The sequence below is a fragment of the Arachis stenosperma genome, chromosome 6, assembly GCF_014773155.1.
Source record: "Arachis stenosperma cultivar V10309 chromosome 6, arast.V10309.gnm1.PFL2, whole genome shotgun sequence".
Classification (NCBI taxonomy): domain Eukaryota; kingdom Viridiplantae; phylum Streptophyta; class Magnoliopsida; order Fabales; family Fabaceae; genus Arachis; species Arachis stenosperma.
Window position 1 is genome coordinate 95,081,366 of NC_080382.1, and position 20,037 is coordinate 95,101,402.

General features: G+C 39.1%; 1 long non-coding RNA gene across 1 annotated transcript; it reads right to left on the bottom strand.

Moving 5' to 3' along the window:
• Positions 1-17,265: 17,265 nt before the first annotated feature.
• LOC130936602 (uncharacterized) lies at positions 17,266-18,760 on the bottom strand. Its single transcript, XR_009068139.1, has 3 exons — positions 18,744-18,760; positions 17,593-17,666; positions 17,266-17,481 (listed from the first exon to the last, which is right to left on the bottom strand). It is a non-coding gene; the product is annotated as an uncharacterized LOC130936602 (long non-coding RNA).
• Positions 18,761-20,037: the final 1,277 nt, after the last annotated feature.

Genomic DNA, 20,037 nt, shown 5'->3' on the forward strand with positions numbered 1-20,037 from the left:
TAGTAGCCTAGGGTTTACAGAGATGAGTAAATGACATAAAAATCCACTTCCGGGCCCACTTGATGTGTGCTTGGGCTGAGCATTGAAGCTTTCATGTGTAGAGACTTTTCTTGGAGTTAAACGCCAGCTTTTGTGCCAGTTAGGGCGTTTAACTCCCATTCTTGTGCCAGTTCCGGCGTTTAACGCCGGGCATTCTTGAGCTGATTTGGAACGCCGGTTTGGGCCATCAAATCTCAGACAAAGTATGGACTATTATCCATTGCTGGAAAGCCCAGGATGTCTACTTTCCAACACCATTCAGAGCGCGCCAATTGGGCTTCTGTAGCTCCGGAAAATCCATTTCGAGTGCAGGGAGGTCAGAATCCAACAGCATCTGCAGTCCTTTTAAGTCTCTGAATCAGATTTTTGCTCAGGTCCCTCAATTTCAGCCAGAAAATACCTGAAATTATAGAAAAACACACAAACTCATAGTGAAGTCTAGAAAAGTGAATTTTAACTAAAAACTAATAAAAATATAATAAAAACTAACTAAAACATACTAAAAACATACTAAAAACAATGCCAAAAAGCGTATAAATTATCCGCTCATCAATAGTATTATTGATTCTCCTAGTGTAGTATGTTGATTATTGAACACAGTTACTTTATGAGTCTTGGCCGTGGCCCTAAGCACTTTGTTTTCCAGTATTACCACCGGATACATAAATGCCACAGACACATGACTGGGTGAACCTTTTCAGATTGTGACTCAGCTTTGCTAAAGTCCCCAGTTAGAGGTGTCCAGAGCTCTGAAGCACACTCTTTTTGTTTTGGATCACGATTTTAACTACTCAGTCTCAAGCTTTTCACTTGGACCTGCATGCCACAAGCACATAGTTAGGGACAGCTTGATTTAGCCGCTTAGGCCTGGAATTACTTCCTTGGGCCCTCCTATCCACTAATGCTCAAAGCCTTGGATCATTTTCACCCTTGCCTTTTGGTTTTAAGGGCTATTGGCTTTTGTTCTTTTTCTTGATCCAATGATTCCTTGTAAATTTTTTTTTCACTACTTTTTCTTGCTTCAAGAATCAATTTCATGATTTTTCAGATCATCAATAATATTTTTCGTGTTCCTCATTCTTTCAGGAGCCAACATTCGTAAAATTTAGGATAAAATATGCATTGTTCAAGCATTCATTCAGAGAACAAAAAGTATTGCCACCACATATAATTACTTATAATTTTTATTATTAAGAACTCGAAAAATATAAATTACTTCTTTATTCTAAAAATTTACTATTTTATTCATGTCTGATGATGATGAGAAAAATAAATTATAACTTAATTGGAAATAAAACCAGAATAGATATGCTAATTACTACTACTACTACTGTATAACTTCTAAGGTAAATTTCTATAATAACACTATCACAGAGTTAAAGCTAAAATTAGAACTCAACAACCTGTGTTTTGGGAAGTGGATGTTCCTCTTATCTATGGAGTGCTTGGTCCTTCAAGGATTAATTTCTGGCGCTTCAGCTCCCTTAAATCACGCCTTTGCTCTTCTTGTTCCCTAAGCAGTTTGCAAAGCATGCTACTTTGATTGTTCTGTTCTTCCTTTATTTGGTTCATAGCTTCTTGCAACTTGGAAATAGATGCCTCAAGATGTTCCCAATATTCGAATTGAGGAAGTTCTGGGATGACTTCTTGTGCTCTCCTCTTGATTGGATCATCTTGCAGCTGTTGTCTTTCCATTGATATTTTAGTGATTGGCCTCTCAACTGAGATATACTCAGTTATTCCCATCTTCACTCCGGCATCTCTGCAGAGCATAGAAATTAAACTTGGATAGGCCAATCTGGCATCCTTGGAATTCTTGTTTGCTATTTTGTATAGTTCACACGAGATCAGTTGATGAACTTCTACTTCTTTTCCCAACATGATGCAGTGAATCATCACTGCTCTTTTAACAGTTACTTCAGAACGGTTGCTGGTGGGCAATATAGAACGCCCAATGAAGTCCAGCCAGCCTCTGGCAGCTGGTTTGAGATCTTCTCTTTTGAGTTGATTTGGGATGCTAGTGGTGCTGGTGGTCCACCTGGCTTCAGGGATGCATATATCCTCTAGAATCTTGTCCAGGCCTTTGTTTACCCTCATCATTCTCCTATTAAAGGAGTCTGGGTCATCTTTCAGTTGAGAAAGCTTAAAGATCTCCCTTATTTTGTCAGGATGGATGTGAACAATCTTTCCTCTGACTAAGGTCCGATGATCATAGAGGGCAGCTCCAATTATTCTTTGCCTGTCTGTCTGCCATAGATTAGCATAGAACTCCTGAACCATGTTCCTTCCCACTTTCGTTTCAGGATTAGCTAGGATTTCCCAGTTCCTATTTCGAATTTGTTCTTGGATCTCCGGATATTCATCTTCTTTCAGATCAAACTTGACTTCCGGGATCACTGATCTTAGACTCATTATTTTGTAGTAATGGTCTGAATGTTCTTTAGTTAAGAACTTCCCTTGATTCCAAAGTGGCTTTGGAATATTCTCTTTCTTGCCTCTTGGGTTGGGTTATTTTCCTTTAGGGGCCATGATCAAAGTGAGTATGTTTTTGTGATCACGGATAAGCACACCAAACTTAGAGGTTTGCTTGTCCTCAAGCAAAAGGAAAGAGAGGAGAGGGATAGCAGGAGAGCAAGTGCGAAATGGTGGATGATGAGAGGGGTGCCCAAAGTGGATATAAAGGGAGGGGGGTGGGTTTTCGAAAATAAGAAAAAGATATAAGATAAAAGATAAATATGATAAGAAAAGGATATAATTTAAAAAGATATGAATGATATTTAAAAATAAATCTGAATTTTTAATTTGAAAAAGATTTTAAAAGATAATTAAGTTTGAAAAAAAAATTTAGAAAAAGAGTTGGATTGGATTGGAAAAAGGTTTATGTTTATGTATGAAACTATATTATTTTTGAAAAATGGATTTTAGAAATTAGGGTTCTTAGAAAACTATTTTGATTTGAAGGATTACATTTTGAAACATGTTTATGCAAGAAATCATGATTTGAAACATAAAAAATTAGAAAATTTGTAAAGAAAAATGAATTTTACCTCCTCCCCACCATCCTGGCGTTAAACGCCCAACTGTTGCATGTTTTGGGCGTTTAACGCCCAATTGCTGCTTCTCCTGGGCGTTCAACGCCCAGCTGTTGCTTCTTTCTGCCGTTGAATGCCAAGAAGTCCTTTGTCACTGGGGTTTTTCTAAACGCCCAGGACGCTGTAATTCTGGCGTTAAACGCCCAGAAGGAGCTTCTTTCTGGCGTTCAACGCCCAGAAGATGCTCCTTTCTGGCGTTCAACGCCCAGATGGCTATCCTTATTGGCGTTGAACGCCCAGTGGATGCTTCTTTTGGGCGTTCAACGCCCAAAACATTTCTTACTGGCTTTTTCACGCCAGTGAGCTTCCAAATTCCCCTGTAACTCTATGAATTCAATCAATTGCTATTTTACCTTTTGAAGATACTTTGACCTATACCTGTAAAAATTAATTAGCAAAAACAAATAAAATTAAATTTTGTGAATGGCTGGGTTGCCTCCCAACAAGCGCTTCTTTATTGTCCTTAGCTGGACTATTACTGAGCTCTAATCAAGTCTCAGTTTTGAGCATTCTTTCTCAAAATTAACTTCAAGATAATGTTTAACTCTCTGTCCATTAACAATGAACTTTTTGTTAGAGTCATTATCCTGAAGCTCTACGTATCCATATGGCGATACACTTGTAATCACATATGGATCTCTCTACCGGGACTTCAATTTTCCGGGGAATAATTTGAGCCTAGAATTGAATAGCAGAACTTTCTGCCCTGGCTCAAAGACTCTGGATGACAATTTCTTATTATGCCATCTTTTTGCTTTCTCTTTGTATATTTTTGCATTCTCGAAAACATTGAGTCTAAATTCCTCTAGCTCATTTAATTGAAGCAATCGTTTTTCTCCAGCTAACTTGGCATCAAGGTTCAGGAATCTGGTTGCCCAGTAGGCCTTATGTTCCAGTTCCACTGGCAAGTGACATGCCTTTCCATACACAAGCTGGTATGGAGAGGTCCCTATAGGGGTCTTGAATGCTGTTCTGTATGCCCACAGAGCATCATCCAAGCTTCTTGTCCAATCCCTTCTACGGTTAATTACAGTCCGTTCTAGGATTCTTTTGAGTTCTTGGTGCACGAAATTGCAATCACACTTTTGCAATCCCGCACAACTAACCAGCAAGTGCACTGGGTCGTCCAAGTAATACCTTGCGTGAGCAAGGGTCGATCCCACGGAGATTGTCGGCTTGAAGCAAGCTATGGTTATCTTGTAAATCTTAGTCAGGATATCAGAATTTATCAGGATTGATTGTGAAAAGCAAAAGAACATGAAATGGTTACTTGTTTTGCAGTAATGGAGAATAGGTGGAGGTTTGGAGATGCTCCATCTTCTGAATCTCTGCTTTCCTACTGTCTCCTTCTTCAAGCACGCAAGGCTCCTTCCATGGCAAGCTGTGTGTAGGGTTTCACCGTTGTCAGTGGCTACCTCCCATCCTCTCAGTGAAAGCGATTGCATATGTTCTGTCACAGCATAGCGGAATTCATCTATCGGTTCTCAATCAGGCCGGAATAGAATCCAGTGATTCTTTTGCGTCTGTCACTAACGCCCCGCCTTCAGGAGATTGAAGCACGTCACAGTCATTCAATCATTGAATCCTACTCAGAATACCACAGACAAGGTTTAGACCTTCCGGATTCTCTTGAATGCCGCCATCAGTCCTAGCTTATACCACGAAGATTCCGATTAAAGAATCCAAGAGATAACTACTTAATCTAAGGTAGAACGGAGGTGGTTGTCAGTCACACGTTCATGGTTGAGAATGATGATGATTGTCACGGATCATCACATTCATCCGGATTAAGAACAAGTATTATCTTAGAATGGAAGCAAGCATGATTGAATAAGAAACAGTAGTAATTGCATTAATCCATCAAGACACAGCAGAGCTCCTCACCCCCAACCATGGGGTTTAGAGACTCATGCTGTGGAAGTACACAAAGAAACGTGTAAAAATGTCATGAGGTCATAAGGTCCGGATACAATGTCAAAAGATCCTATAAATAGTAAACTAGTGTCCTAAGGTTTACAGAAATGAGTAAATGACAGAAAAATCCACTTCCAGGCCCACTTGGTGTGTGCTTGGGCTGAGCAATGAAGGAATTTCGTGTAGAGACCTTTTCTGGAGTTAAACGCCAGCTTTCATGCCAGTTTGGGCGTTTAACTCCAAATTTTATGCCAGTTCCGGCGTTTAACGCTGGAATTTCTGTAGGTGACTTTGAGCGCCGGTTTGGGCCATCAAATCTTGGGAAAAGTATGGACTATTATATATTGCTGGAAAGCCCAGGATGTCTAACTTCCAATGCCGTTGAGAGCGCGCCAATTGGGCTTCTGTAGCTCCAGAAAATCCACTTCGAGTGCAGGGAGGTCAGAATCCAACAGCATCTGCAGTCCTTTTCAGTCTCCGGATTAGATTTTTGCTCAGAACCTTCAATTTCAGTCAGAAAATACCTGAAATCACAGAAAAACACACAAACTCATAGTAAAGTCCAGAAAAGTGAATTTTAATTAAAAACTAATAAAAATATACTAAAAACTAACTAAAAGATACTAAAAATATACTAAAAACAATGCCAAAAAACGTATAAATTATCCGCTCATCACAACACCAAACTTAAATTGTTGCTTGTCCCCAAGCAACTGAAAATCAAAATAGGATAAAAAGAAGAGAATATACTATAGATCCCAAAATATCAAAGAAACATAGCTCCAATTAGATGAGCGGGACTAGTAGCTTTTTGCCTCCGAACAGTTTTGGCATCTCACTCTATCCTTTGAAGTTCAGAATGATTGGCATCTATGAGAACTCAGAACTCAGATAGTGTTATTGATTCTCCTAGTTAAGTATAATGATTCTTGAACATAGCTAGTGTATGAGTCTTGGCTGTGGCCCAAAGCACTCTGTCTTCCAGTATTACCACCGGATACATACATGCCACAGACACATAATTGGGTGAACCTTTTTAGATTGTGACTCAGCTTTGCTAAAGTCCCCAATTAGAGGTGTCCAGGGTTCTTAAGCACACTCTTTTTGCTTTGGATCACAACTTTATTTCTTTCTTTTTCTTTTTCTTTTTCTTCTCTCTTTTTTTTTTTTTGCTTCAAGAATCAAATTGATGATTTTTCAGATCCTCAATAACAGTTCTCCTTTTCCATCATTCTTTCAAGAGCCAATAATTTTAACATTCTTAAAACAACAAATTCAAAAGACATATGCACTGTTCAAGCATTCATTCAGAAAACAAAAAGTATTGTCACCACATCAAGCTAATTCAACTAGTTTCAGCGATAAATTTCGAAATCCTGTACTTCTTGTTCTTTTGTGATTAAAGCATTTTTCATTTAAGAGAGGTGATGGATTCATAGGACATTCATAACTTTAAGGCATAAATTTTATTAATTAGGAATTAAAAACAAGACTCAAATATAGATATAAGAATAGAAAACAAAACAAGAAAAACGAAAAAATTAGGCTCCTAATGATAGAGGTTTTCACAGAGTTAGGACTCAACAACCTTGATTTTGAGAAGTGGATGCTCCCTCAGCTTGAGAGGAGAGCTTTTGGCGCTTCATCTCTTGGATTTCACGCCCCTGCTTCTCTTGTTCCTTCAGCAATTTGCAGAGCATGCAGTTCTGATTCTGCTGTTCTTCCTTCAGTTCCTCCATAGTCTCTTGCAACTTGGTGATAGATGCTTCTAGGCTGGACCAGTAGTCAATTCTTGGGAATTCAGGGAGGAATTCCTGCGCCCTCCTCTTGATGGAGTTGTCTTGCACTTGTCCTTCCATTGACTTCTTGGTGATTGGGTGTTCAATGGGTATGAACTCATCTACTCCCATCTTCACCCCAGCCTCTTTACAGAGCAAGGAAATCAAGCTTGGGTAAGCCAGTTTGGCTTCAGTGGAATTTTTATTTGCAATTGTGTAAATCTCACAAGCAATCACATGATGGACCTCCACTTCTTTTCCAAGCATAATGCAATGAATCATCACTGCCTCTTGATGGTGACCTCAGAACGGTTGCTAGTGGGAAATATGGAACGCCCAATAAAGTCTAGCCAACCTCTTGCAATTGGCTTGAGGTCTCCCCTCTTGAGTTGGTTTGGGACACCCTTAGAATTGGTTATCCACTTAGTCCCAGGGAGGCATATGTCCTCTAGAACTTGATCCAACCCTTTATCTACTCTCACCATCCTCCTATTGAAGGAGTCAGGATCATCTTGCAGTTTAGGCAATTTAAAGATTTCTCTTATTTTGTCCAGATGGAAGTACATAACTTTCCCTCTGACCATAGTTCTGTAGGTATGGTAAGCGGTTCCAGTCATTCTCTGCTTATCTGTTAGCCACAGATTTGAGTAGAATTCCTGAACCATGTTCCTTCCAACCTTTGTCTCAGGATTGGTTAGAACTTCCCATCCTCTGTTTCGAATTTGCTCTTGGATCCCCGGATATTCATCTTCTTTCAGATCAAATTTAACTTCCGGGATCACTGACCTCAGACCCATTATTTTATGATAATGGTCTTCATGTTCTTTAGTTAAGAACTTCTCTTGATTCCAAAGATTCTTTGGATTATTCTCTTTCTTGCCTCTTAAATTGGTTTGTTTTCCCTTAGGAGCCATGATATTGATGAATCTTGGCTTAGTGATCACGGAAAAGCACACCAAACTTAGAGGTTTGCTTGTCCTCAAGCAAAAGAAAAGAAAGAAGAGAGAAAGAGGAAATTCGAATGGTGTGGGTAAAGGGGGTTCCAAACGTGAATTTATAAGGGAGGGGAGAAGAGATTTCGAAAAAAAATAAAAATTTGAAAGGAGATTTGAGAAGATATGAAAAGAAATTGAGAAAAGGGTGAGTTTTTGAAGAAGATTTGTGATTAATTTGAAAGTGAATGATGAAAGGTTGAAGTGCATTTATGTAGAAGAGTATGGTTAAAAAGAGGAAAGTTTGAAAAAAATTGAGTTGAAAACAAAAATGTGGTCCCCCCACCTTTCTGGCGTTAAACGCCCAGAATGGCACCCATTCTGGCGTTTAACGCCCATTTGCTACCCCTTTTGGGCGTTTAACGCCCAGCCAGGTGCCCTGGCTGGCGTTAAACGCCAGAAATCCTTTGTCACTGGGCGTTTTTCCAAAACGCCCAGGACGCTGCACACCTGCCGTTAAACGCCCAGAATGGTGCCCATTCTGGCGTTTAACGCCCAAAATGGTACCATTACTGGCGTTAAACGCCCAGAATGGTGCCCATTCTGGCGTTTAACGCCCAAAATGCCCCTTACTGGCGTTTTTTCGCCAGTAAGCTCATTTTCTCTGCTTTTTGAGCTGAATCCTTCTGTAACTCTGTGAATTCCTTCATTTTTGATACTTGCCTCTGTAAGAACAATTCATACAACTTTCTAATGACTGGGTTGCCTCCCAGCAAGCGCTTCTTTACTGTCTTTAGCTGGACTTTTACTGAGAATCACTCAAGCCTCAGTTTTGAGCATTCCTGCTCAAAATTTCCTTCAAGATAGTGCTTGATTCTCTGTCCATTTACAATGAACTTTCTGTCAGAATTAGTATCCTGAAGCTCAACATATCCATATGGTGAGACTCCTGTAATCACATACGGACCCCTCCACCGGGATTTGAGTTTTCCTGGAAACAGTTTGAGCCTAGAGTTGAAGAGCAGAACCTTTTGTCCTGGCTCAAAGACTCTGGTTGACAACTTCTTGTCATGCCATTTCTTTGCCTTTTCCTTATAAATTTTTGCATTTTCAAAGGCATTGAGTCTGAACTCCTCTAGCTCATTTAGCTGGAGCAGTCTTTTCTCACCAGCTAACTGTGCATCCATGTTTAGGAATCTGGTTGCCCAGTAGGCTTTATGTTCCAGTTCCACAGGCAAATGACAGGCTTTCCCATACACTAGTTGGTATGGGGAGGTTCCTATAGGAGTTTTGAATGCTGTTCTATATGCCCACAGAGCATCATCCAAGCTCTTTGCCCAATCCTTTCTTCGGGCTATTACAGTCCGTTCCATGATTCCTTTTAGTTCTCTGTTAGAGACTTCAGCCTGCCCATTTGTCTGTGGATGATATGCAGTTGCCACTTTATGGCTAATTCCATATCTAACCATAGCAGAGTATAGCTGTTTGTTGCAGAAATGAGTGCCCCCATCACTGATTAGCACTCTGGGGACGCCAAACCTGCTGAAAATGTTTTTCTGGAGGAATTTCAGTACGGTTTTGGTATCATTAGTGGGTGTAGCAATTGCTTCTACCCACTTAGATACATAGTCCACTGCCACCAGAATATAAGTGTTTGAGTATGATGGTGGGAATGGTCCCATGAAATCAATTCCCCATACATCAAACAATTCTATCTCTAATATCCCTTGTTGAGGCATGGCATATCCGTGAGGCAGGTTACCAGCTCTTTGGCAACTGTCACAGTTACGCACAAACTCTCGGGAATCTTTATAGAGAGTAGGCCAGTAGAAGCCGCACTCGAGAACTTTAGTGGCTGTTCGCTCACTTCCAAAATGTCCCCCATACTGTGATCCATGGCAGTGCCATAGGATCCTTTGTGCTTCTTCTTTGGGTACACACCTGCGGATCACTCCGTCAGCACATCTCTTAAAGAGATATGGTTCATCCCAAAGGTAGTACTTGGCATCTGAAATTAGTTTCTTTCTCTGCACATAACTGTACTCTTTGGGTATGAACCTCACAGCTTTATAGTTTGCAATATCTGCAAACCATGGAGCTTCTTGAATGGCAAAGAGTTGCTCATCTGGGAAAGTCTCAGAGATCTCAGTAGAAGGGAGGGACGTCCCAGCTACTGGGTCTATCCGGGACAGATGATCAGCCACTTGGTTCTCTGTCCCTTTTCTGTCTCTTATTTCTATATCAAACTCTTGCAGAAGCAACACCCATCTTATAAGCCTGGGTTTTGAATCCTGCTTTGTGAGTAAGTATTTAAGAGCAGCATGGTCAGTGTACACAATCACCTTTGATCCCACTAGGTAGGATCTAAACTTGTCAATGGCATAGACCACTGCAAGTAATTCTTTTTCTGTGGTTGTGTAATTCTTCTGTGCATCATTTAGAACACGGCTAGCATAATAAATGACATGCAGAAGTTTGTTATGCCTCTGTCCCAACACTGCACCAATGGCATGATCACTGGCATCACACATTAATTCAAATGGTAATGCCCAATCTGGTGCAGAGATGACTGGTGCTGTGACCAGCTTAGCTTTCAGGGTCTCAAATGCCTGCAAACACTGTGTGTCAAACACAAATGGCGTGTCAGCAGCTAGCAGGTTACTCAAAGGCTTTGTAATTTTCGAAAAATCCTTGATAAACCTTCTATAGAATCCTGCATGCCCCAGAAAGCTTCTGATTGCCTTAACATTGGCAGGTGGTGGTAATTTTTCAATTACCTCTACCTTTGCCTTATTCACCTCTATTCCCCTACTTGAAATTGTGTGCCCAAGGACAATTCCTTCAGTCACCATAAAGTGACATTTCTCCCAGTTTAAAACCAGGTTAGTCTCTTGGCATCTTTTCAGGACAAGTGATAGGTGGTTAAGACAGGAGCTAAATGAGTCTCCATATACTGAAAAGTCATCCATGAAGATTTCCAGAAATTTTTCTTCCATATCTGAGAAGATAGAGAGCATGCACCTCTGAAAGGTTGCAGGTGCATTGCACATACCAAAAGGCATCCTCCTGTAGGCAAACACGCCAGAAGGGCAGGTGAATGCTGTTTTCTCTTGGTCCTGAGGATCTACTGCAATTTGGTTGTAGCCTGAATAGCCATCCAAAAAGCAGTAGTAATCATGACCAGCTAGTCTTTCTAGCATTTGGTCTATGAATGGTAAAGGAAAATGATCCTTTCTGGTGGCTGTATTGAGTCTTCTGTAGTCAATACACATGCGCCATCATGTAACTGTTCTTGTAGGAACCAGTTCATTTTTTTCATTATGAACCACTGTCATGCCTCCCTTTTTGGGAACAACTTGGACAGGGCTCACCCAAGGGCTATCAGAAATAGGATAAATAATCCCAGCCTCTAGTAATTTAGTGACCTCTTTCTGCACCACCTCCTTCATGGCTGGATTTAGCCTCCTCTGTGGTTGGACCACTGGTTTGGCATTATCTTCCAATAGGATCTTGTGCATGCATCTAGCTGGGCTAATGCCCTTAAGATCACTTATGGACCACCCAAGAGCTGTCTTGTGTGTCCTTAGCACTTGAATCAGTGCTTCCTCTTCCTGTGGATTTAAAGCAGAGCTTATAATCACTGGAAAAGTGTCACCCTCTCCCAGAAATGCATATTTCAGGGATGGTGGTAGAGGTTTGAGTTCAGGTTTGGGAGGTTTATTCTCCTCCTGAGGAATTTTCGAAAATTCCTTTACTTCCTCTAGTTCTTCTTGATCAGGTTGAGCATCTTTGAAGATGTCCTCAAGCTCTGATTCCAGGCTTTCAGCCATATTGACCTCTTCTACCAGAGAATCAATAATGTCAACGTCCATGCAATCATCTGGTGTGTCTGGATGCTGCATAGCTTTCACAGCATTCAACTTGAACTCATCCTCATTGACTCTCAAGGTTACTTCCCCTTTGTGTACATCAATGAGAGTTCGTCCAGTTGCTAGGAAAGGTCTTCCTAGAATGAGAGTTGCACTTTTGTGCTCTTCCATTTCCAGCACCACAAAGTCAGTTGGAAAGGCAAATGGCCCAACCTTGACAATCATGTCCTCTATTATGCCTGATGGGTGTTTAATAGAGCCATCAGCAAGTTGGAGGCATATCCTGGTGGGTTTGACTTCTCCAGCCAACCCAAGCTTTCTGATAGTGGATGCAGGTATTAGATTGATGCTTGCTCCAAGATCACATAGAGCTGTCTTGGTGCAAACACCTTCTAGTGTGCATGGTATCATAAAGCTTCCAGGATCTTGAAGCTTTTCTGGTAAGCTTTTCAGAATGACTGCACTGCATTCTTCAGTGAGAAACACTTTTTCAGTTTCTCTCCAATCCTTCTTATGACTTAAGATCTCTTTCATGAACTTAGCATAAGAAGGTATTTGCTCAAGTGCCTCTACAAACGGAATCTTTATCTCAAGAGTCCTTAGATAGTCTGCAAAGCGGGCAAATTGCTTATCCTGTTCCGCTTTGCGGAGTTTCTGAGGATAAGGCATCTTGGCTTGATATTCTTCAACCTTAGATGCTGCAGGTTTATTCCTTACAGAAGTGGTTGAAGAAGCCTTGTTAGAGAGATAATTATCAGCACTCTCAGGTGCCTGATTCTCCTTGGGCGTTTGGACGCCAGGAATGGGCGAAGATTGGGCGTTAAACGCCAACTTCTCTCCCTTTTCTGGCGTTTGAACGCCAGAACTGGGCAAGGAATGGGCGTTTACCGCCAGCTTTCCTTCCCTTTCTGGCGTTTGAACGCCAATAAAATTCCTCTCTGGGCTCTTACTGTCCTCAGAGGGATTTTGAACAGTGGTTTGGTTGTCCTCTGTCATTTGTTCCTTGTTTGGCTTTTTACTCTTTTGATCATTGTTATTCAAGGTCTTTCCACTCCTCAATTGAACTGCTTGACACTCCTCTGTTATTTGTTTAGATATTTGCTGTTTTGCTTGATTCAACTGTAGTTCTATGCTCTTATTAGCAACTTTAGTTTCATGGAGCATCTCTTTGAATTCTGCTAACTGTTCTGTCATCAGGAGCAATTGTTGATTAAGCTCATTCATCTGTTCTTGAGGATTAGGATCAGTGACTAATGCCATGACTTCCTCCTTTGGAACGAACTCATTGTTAGAATACAAGTATTGGTTTCTAGCAACAGTGTCTATAAGCTCTTGAGCTTCTTCAATTGTCTTTCTCATGTGTATAGATCCACCAGCTGAGTGGTCTAAAGACATCTGAGCTTTTTCTGTAAGCCCATAGTAGAAAATGTCTAACTGGACCCACTCTGAAAACATTTCAGAGGGACATTTCCTTAGCATACCTCTATACCTCTCCCAGGCATTATAAAGGGATTCATTATCCTCTTGTTTAAAGCCTTGGATGTCCAGCCTTAGCTGTGTCATCCTCTTTGGAGGGTAAAAATGATTCAGGAATTTGTCTGACAACTGTTTCCATGTCTTTATGCTTGCTGTAGGTTGGTTATTCAACCACCTTTTAGCTTGATCTTTTACAGCAAATGGAAACAGTAATAGTCTGTAGACATCCTGATCCACCTCTTTATCATGTACTGTGTCAGCAATTTGTAAGAACTGTGCCAGAAACTCAGTAGGTTCTTCCTGTGGAAGACCGGAATACTGGCAATTTTGCTGCACTATGATAATGAGTTGAGGATTTAGCTCAAAGCTGTTTGCTTTGATGGGAGGTATACAGATGCTACTCCCATATGCAGCTGTAATGGGGTTAGCATATGACCCCAGAGTCCTCTTGGACTGATTAATTCCACTTAAGTCCATGATGGACAAAAGGAAAATGATAATAATTGCAAAGAGATGAATTTTGTTTATTTTTATTTTTTTTTTGAAATAACCAAAAAAAAATTAAAATAAAATAAAATAAAACAAAAGGAAAATAAAATAAAAAAATTCGAAAATCAAAGGGAAAATGAGATCAAAGCAAATTGAGAACTGAATCAATTAGTTAATAAAAAAGATTTTGAAAATAGCAATTAAAAAGATATGATTGAAAAATTTTTATGAAAAAGATTTGATTTTTAAAAAGAGGAAAGAGAAAAACACAAAAAGACACCAAACTTAAAATTTTTAGAAAATCAAATACTAAATTTTCGAAAATTTTGAGAGAAAAACACAAAGAGGACACCAAACTTAGAATTTTTATGAATCAAAAAGGGACTAAGAACATGCAAAAACGAAAATTAAGAGAAAAACACAAAAAGCATGCAATTGACACCAAACTTAGAATATGAAACTAGACTCAACTAAAAGACTCTAAACCAACAAAAATAGTCCTAATCTAAGCAACAAGATAAGCCGTCAGTTGTCCAAACTCGAACAATCCCCGGCAACGGCGCCAAAAACTTGGTGCACGAAATTGCAATCACACTTTTGCAATCCCGCACAACTAACCAGCAAGTGCACTGGGTCGTCCAAGTAATACCTTGCGTGAGCAAGGGTCGATCCCACGGAGATTGTCGGCTTGAAGCAAGCTATGGTTATCTTGTAAATCTTAGTCAGGATATCAGAATTTATCAGGATTGATTGTGAAAAGCAAAAGAACATGAAATGGTTACTTGTTTTGCAGTAATGGAGAATAGGTGGAGGTTTGGAGATGCTCCATCTTCTGAATCTCTGCTTTCCTACTGTCTCCTTCTTCAAGCACGCAAGGCTCCTTCCATGGCAAGCTGTGTGTAGGGTTTCACCGTTGTCAGTGGCTACCTCCCATCCTCTCAGTGAAAGCGATTGCATATGCTCTGTCACAGCATAGTGGAATTCATCTGTCGGTTCTCAATCAGGCCGGAATAGAATCCAGTGATTCTTTTGCGTCTGTCACTAACGCCCCGCCTTCAGGAGATTGAAGCACGTCATAGTCATTCAATCATTGAATCCTACTCAGAATACCACAGACAAGGTTTAGACCTTCCGGATTCTCTTGAATGCCGCCATCAGTCCTAGCTTATAACACTACAACAAACAAGGCTTTTCACAACGGTCAAAAACCGTTGTCGTAGATTTAAAAACCGTTCCCAAAACTTTAGGCAACACTTTGGCAACGGTTTTTGACCTGTGGTATATGCGGCCGTTGCCAATGCTCAAAGGCAACGGTTTTTTACCTAAGGCAACGGTAACAGAAAAACCGTTGCCACAGTTAGTGGCATAGACAACGGTTTTGACGGAAAATTTTAGACAACGGTTTTGATCCGTTACTCAACAAGCAACGGTTTCTAACCGTTCCTATTAACATGACAACGGTTTAAAATCGTAACTGGATAGGCAACGGTTTTAAACTGTTGTGGTTTTATTATTCACATAGCCAACGGTTATAAACCGTTACCGTTGGCTCCAGGTTTTGGCAACGGTTTTAAAACCGTTGCCAGTTTATAACCATCTAGGACAACGGTTTTAAAGCGTTACTGTTGATGTCGTTTTCAGCAACGGTTTTAATACCATTGCCATTTTATAGTCATCTAAAACAACGGTTTTAAAGCGTTACCTTTGGAGTCGTGTTTTGGCAACGGTTTTAACACCATTGTCTTTTGTAACTATTGACAACGATTTTTTTGTGATATATAATTTTTTATTTACAATAGTTTTCTCGTGAATGAACTTAATTTCAGTTTTTTTTAGATTATTTAATGTCAATAAATAATCTAAACTATTTGAATGAAGTCACTAAAGAAAAAAATTTGAACATTTCCCATCAAATTTATAAAAATTGTTGTAAGATCCACAATATCATCTAAGTTTGCAAAAAATATAATAACAAAAGAATGTGAGAGTGTTTATTGAAACACTAAACTGGAAGCTTTATTATAATGTGATAGACTAATTCCGGCCAAGAGACCCTCACTCTTCATCAATTGTTGCCAACATTAGTAGCATCCTCTCCAGTAGTCAGTGATGGAACCTGCAGCAGCTTCAACCAGATGGAGAATAATAATAGTAGCTATTGCAACATAGCTCCAACATCCACAACACAATCACCGAATAATTCCAGTAACATAAGCGGCCTCTAGTTCACCATATGGGTTATTGTGACCTATATCACATGCTTTCTTCTTCACACTTGATGCAAATACGCTCTGAAATTGATCTTGGAGAGGCTTCCATGGATCTTAAATACTCTGAAGATGGATTAGGCAACTATGTTAATGAATTAAACTCTAAATTTAATAATTATGGATGATGTATTGTTACCTGTTTCCTCAAGTTTCTGTGCACTAATTCTGTCTAACAGGGACATTTCTTCATCATATTTTTGGAACAATGCTGCTTCCTATAAATTCTGAGGCCTCAAGTTTGAACCAGAATCAATATTTCTTCCTATAAATTCTGAGTCTTGTTCATTCAAGCTCTCTCGGGGGTTGCAAACTCTTCAGAATAAGAACAATGCTGCTTTTTCTGAGTCTCCTCAAACAAAAGGGTTTCCCTGCCATGGATCGAGTCTGCATAGGAAAAAATGAGTAATTGTATGTACCATCAACAACTTCTCCATATCTTGAAATGCCTCCCTCAAACCTTACTCATCAGTAGAATATGAAATACCTGCAACAGAGGAAATGTTAATATGTATCTATCCATATATCAATATCTATTATATTATTAGTATCAGCTACATCACACCAAAAATAAAACATGATGGATGCAACTTATAAGGTATTTCAAACTTCAATGCACCTCCAATGAACAGTTTTGAGTTTGGAGCAGATGACATGCACCGTATTTCCTGGAGAATAGATGGGGATGGGAGCAATTCTGAACTGATCTGCTTGTTTGCAGCATTTCTGAGTAAATTCCCAATTCAACCAAAGAAAGCCATCGTTGGAACCTGAAGTAAACCGTAAACCTTGATTATTATTATTATGTTCTATATATGGTATTTCAACAACAAAAACCAGATTGTCGACACACATGAGACGAAAAACAAAGAAGTGCAGAAAGAAAAATTATTTACTTCAGCTTGTTACACTCAAACTATATAAAATCATTTCATTGTTCTTGTCCTAATCAATAACATAAATTCAAAAGCCAGCCATTTTTAACGCTTCATTACCTAACTATTAGTTTCAGAGAGCTATTTATCAATCAAATTTCAAGCTCCTTGATCAAACCCTTGCAATAACCAATGAAATAAAACCAGCAGATTGAAAACCAAAACGAAAAGAGATATATCAATATCATAGGTAGCATAGCAAGATAATTCTCAACTTGTCAAGTGCGGAGATTAAAAAATAAAACAACAATAAATTGAATCGAAAGATGAAGAAAGAACAAGGTGGAGATTAAAAAATATAAACAAGAGCAGCACAGTGAAGAAGAAAAAGAAGAGAATTGGAGCCTGGGAGAGTACCTTTGTAAAGTGCTGAAACCCTAAGCAGAGATATTTTTAACCTTTGCTGGAAACTGAAATTGAATTGATATCAACCCTACGTGGAGACCTAGGGAAAAGAACCGATATCAACCCTTGATTTCGGTTCGAGAATCTGCAGCCGTCGATGCTCCTCACTTGTCCTATCCTTGTTCTTCTGCTCCTCACTTGTCCTACCCTTGTGGCGATGCTCTCCACTTCCAAAACTGTTTAAATTGCACAGATATCCCCACTCACCAATGGCATTCCCATTCCCGTCATTGTCTTCATCATCTTCATCAACCAAAAAAGTTTCTCGCTCGTCTTCTGCATCTTCTGGTTCAGGAGGGAGCCAGAGAATTCCATTATTCTCAAAATCAACAGGTTCAGCATCAACAATAAAGTTAATAAATTACTAGTGTCACAACAGAATACTAATACACATACATTAGGGAACTTACAAACAGGCCTTCTTTAAGCATTAGTTGCTTTGCAGTTTCTATAGCTTCTTCACTTGATATCTGCCAATTTAAACATATCTCAAGAGTTAACAAAACATAAAATTCATCATTTTTTAGTCTTATTCCCAATTCAAACATATTGAATGCTCGTGTAACTTTTAGAAATTAAACTAAAGCAACAAATTACCAAATTCAATTCACAAATTGAAATTCAATTAACACACAAATTTTTAGAAATTTCGGCAACATTATGGCAGTAAATAGGACGTTTCTGAATTTAAACAAACAGCAAAATCAACCCATATGAACTCACTAAAATCAAATCAGCACTAATAAAACAGCTCAGAATAAGGCCATCAGCATCACTGCTCAATCAAAACAAGGCATGGAATCAGCCATTAACAAGGATAAAGCAGCACTAAACAGCAAAATCAACCCATATGAACTCACTAAAATCAAATCAGCACTAATAAAACAGCTCAGAATAAGGCCATCATCATCATTGCTCAATCAAAACAAGGCATGAAATCAGCCATTAACAAGGATAAAGCAGCACTAAACAGCAACATCAACCCATATGAACTCACTAAAATCAAATCAGCACTAATAAAACAGCTCAGAATAAGGCCATCATTTGACAACAACAAAGTAAATAGTAGAAAATAAGAATAATATCAGGAGTCTTTAACTCAACTGTAAACGTAAAAGTAACAACAATTGATGGACAAGTTGCCAAGAGACAGGAAATCTATAACCTATTTTAACTCAACCCCAAAGCTAGCTCAAAGGCAAAGAATGTCTCACATTTATAAACCACCTAGAAACCTCATCTTTGAATGATGTTGGATTTGTAATGCTGGCAATGTTCATTACCTCACAAAAGTCACCAGAAATCTGCAGAGATTTTGCTTGTAAAGTCGTATGGTACTCACGCAACACACTCTTGCAGACTACAGCATACACATATCAACATGTTCTACCTTACTATCGTAAAATCAACAAGAGGCACAACCAGTCACACATTTAATCTACAACCAAAATCCATTACATATGAAGCATTCAACTATTCGTAATAATCCAGTAAACTTTTCAAGCATTCAAAGTTTAAAATATTTAATTTAATAAAATATTCCCTACCTCGATGTCACAACTCGCGAAAATCACTAAACACAGCAGCTCCATCAGTGGTTCCAATACCAGCTCCCATGGCAGCAGCAGTAGTGATTCTGGGTAGCTCCAGTGCTGGTTCCCAGCGGCTGAGGACTCCGGCAACTTGCAGAACCTAGAGGCGAGGCAGAACAGAGCCGTTTTCCTCAAATCCCAAGTAGCAGCTTCCCTGTTTCCTTTTCCATTCACGTTCCTCTCCATGGCCATGATGAAACAACGAATTGAACGGCGGCGTAGCCAGGATGCAACGGCGGTGGCTCCCTTTCCCTGGCCCCTGACTCATGCGTAGTTCTTTCTCTCCGCAACATGAAAGTGACGGAAATGGAAGCTTCTGTGACAGAAACGAACGCGACGGCGACGGCAGCGGCTCAGCGACCCCTCGACGGCTCCTTCTCCTTTCTCGCACGATGATGGCGACCGCTCAACTGGAGGCGACGACGCAGTGGCGTTGCGGGGTTAGCGCGGCTTCTCTTCTCCGTCCCTCACTCTCCCTTTGCGGACTCTCTTTCTCCTTCGGGCTTGGCAACGACGGCGACGGCGGCACCTAACCCGCCGGCGGCGTCCTCTTCTCCTTCCTCCTCTCTTGTCCGTGTGTGTGTATGTGTTACGTTTATGAGTGGGGGTTGTGTGCTCAGTGGGGGGGGGGGGGGGGGGGTGTTTAGGGTTTTAAATTTTGGAAATTAGGGTTTTTTATTTAATTTGGGAATTTAGTTAGGAATGAGAGATTTTATAAGAGGATATAGATAAAATAGATATATTGATAAAAATGGATGGATAGAATAATAATTTTAAAATCTAATATACTATAATTACCAAAAAAATCTAATATATTATATTAAAATTATTTAAAAATATTATTTATCAATCTATTGCTAAATTTAAATAATTATTTCTAACAAAAAATATATATTTGTTATAACAAAATAATTATTTATAATAAAAATATATAATATTTATTATAAATTTATTTTAATTTTATTTTTTTCAAAAATAATATTTTCTATATAATAATCAATAATAGATATATAATATTTATTTTAAAATTATTTTAATTTTATTTCTTTATATTAATATTTATTATATATTTATAATAAAAATATATAATTTTTATAAATTTATTTTAGCCTTATGTGTTCAAAATATAATAATTTTTATATATTTATAATAATATAATATTTATAATAAATTTATTTTAGTTTTATTTTTTTAAAATAATATTTGTTATTTATCTATAACAATAGTTTTTGAGTATTTTATAAATTCA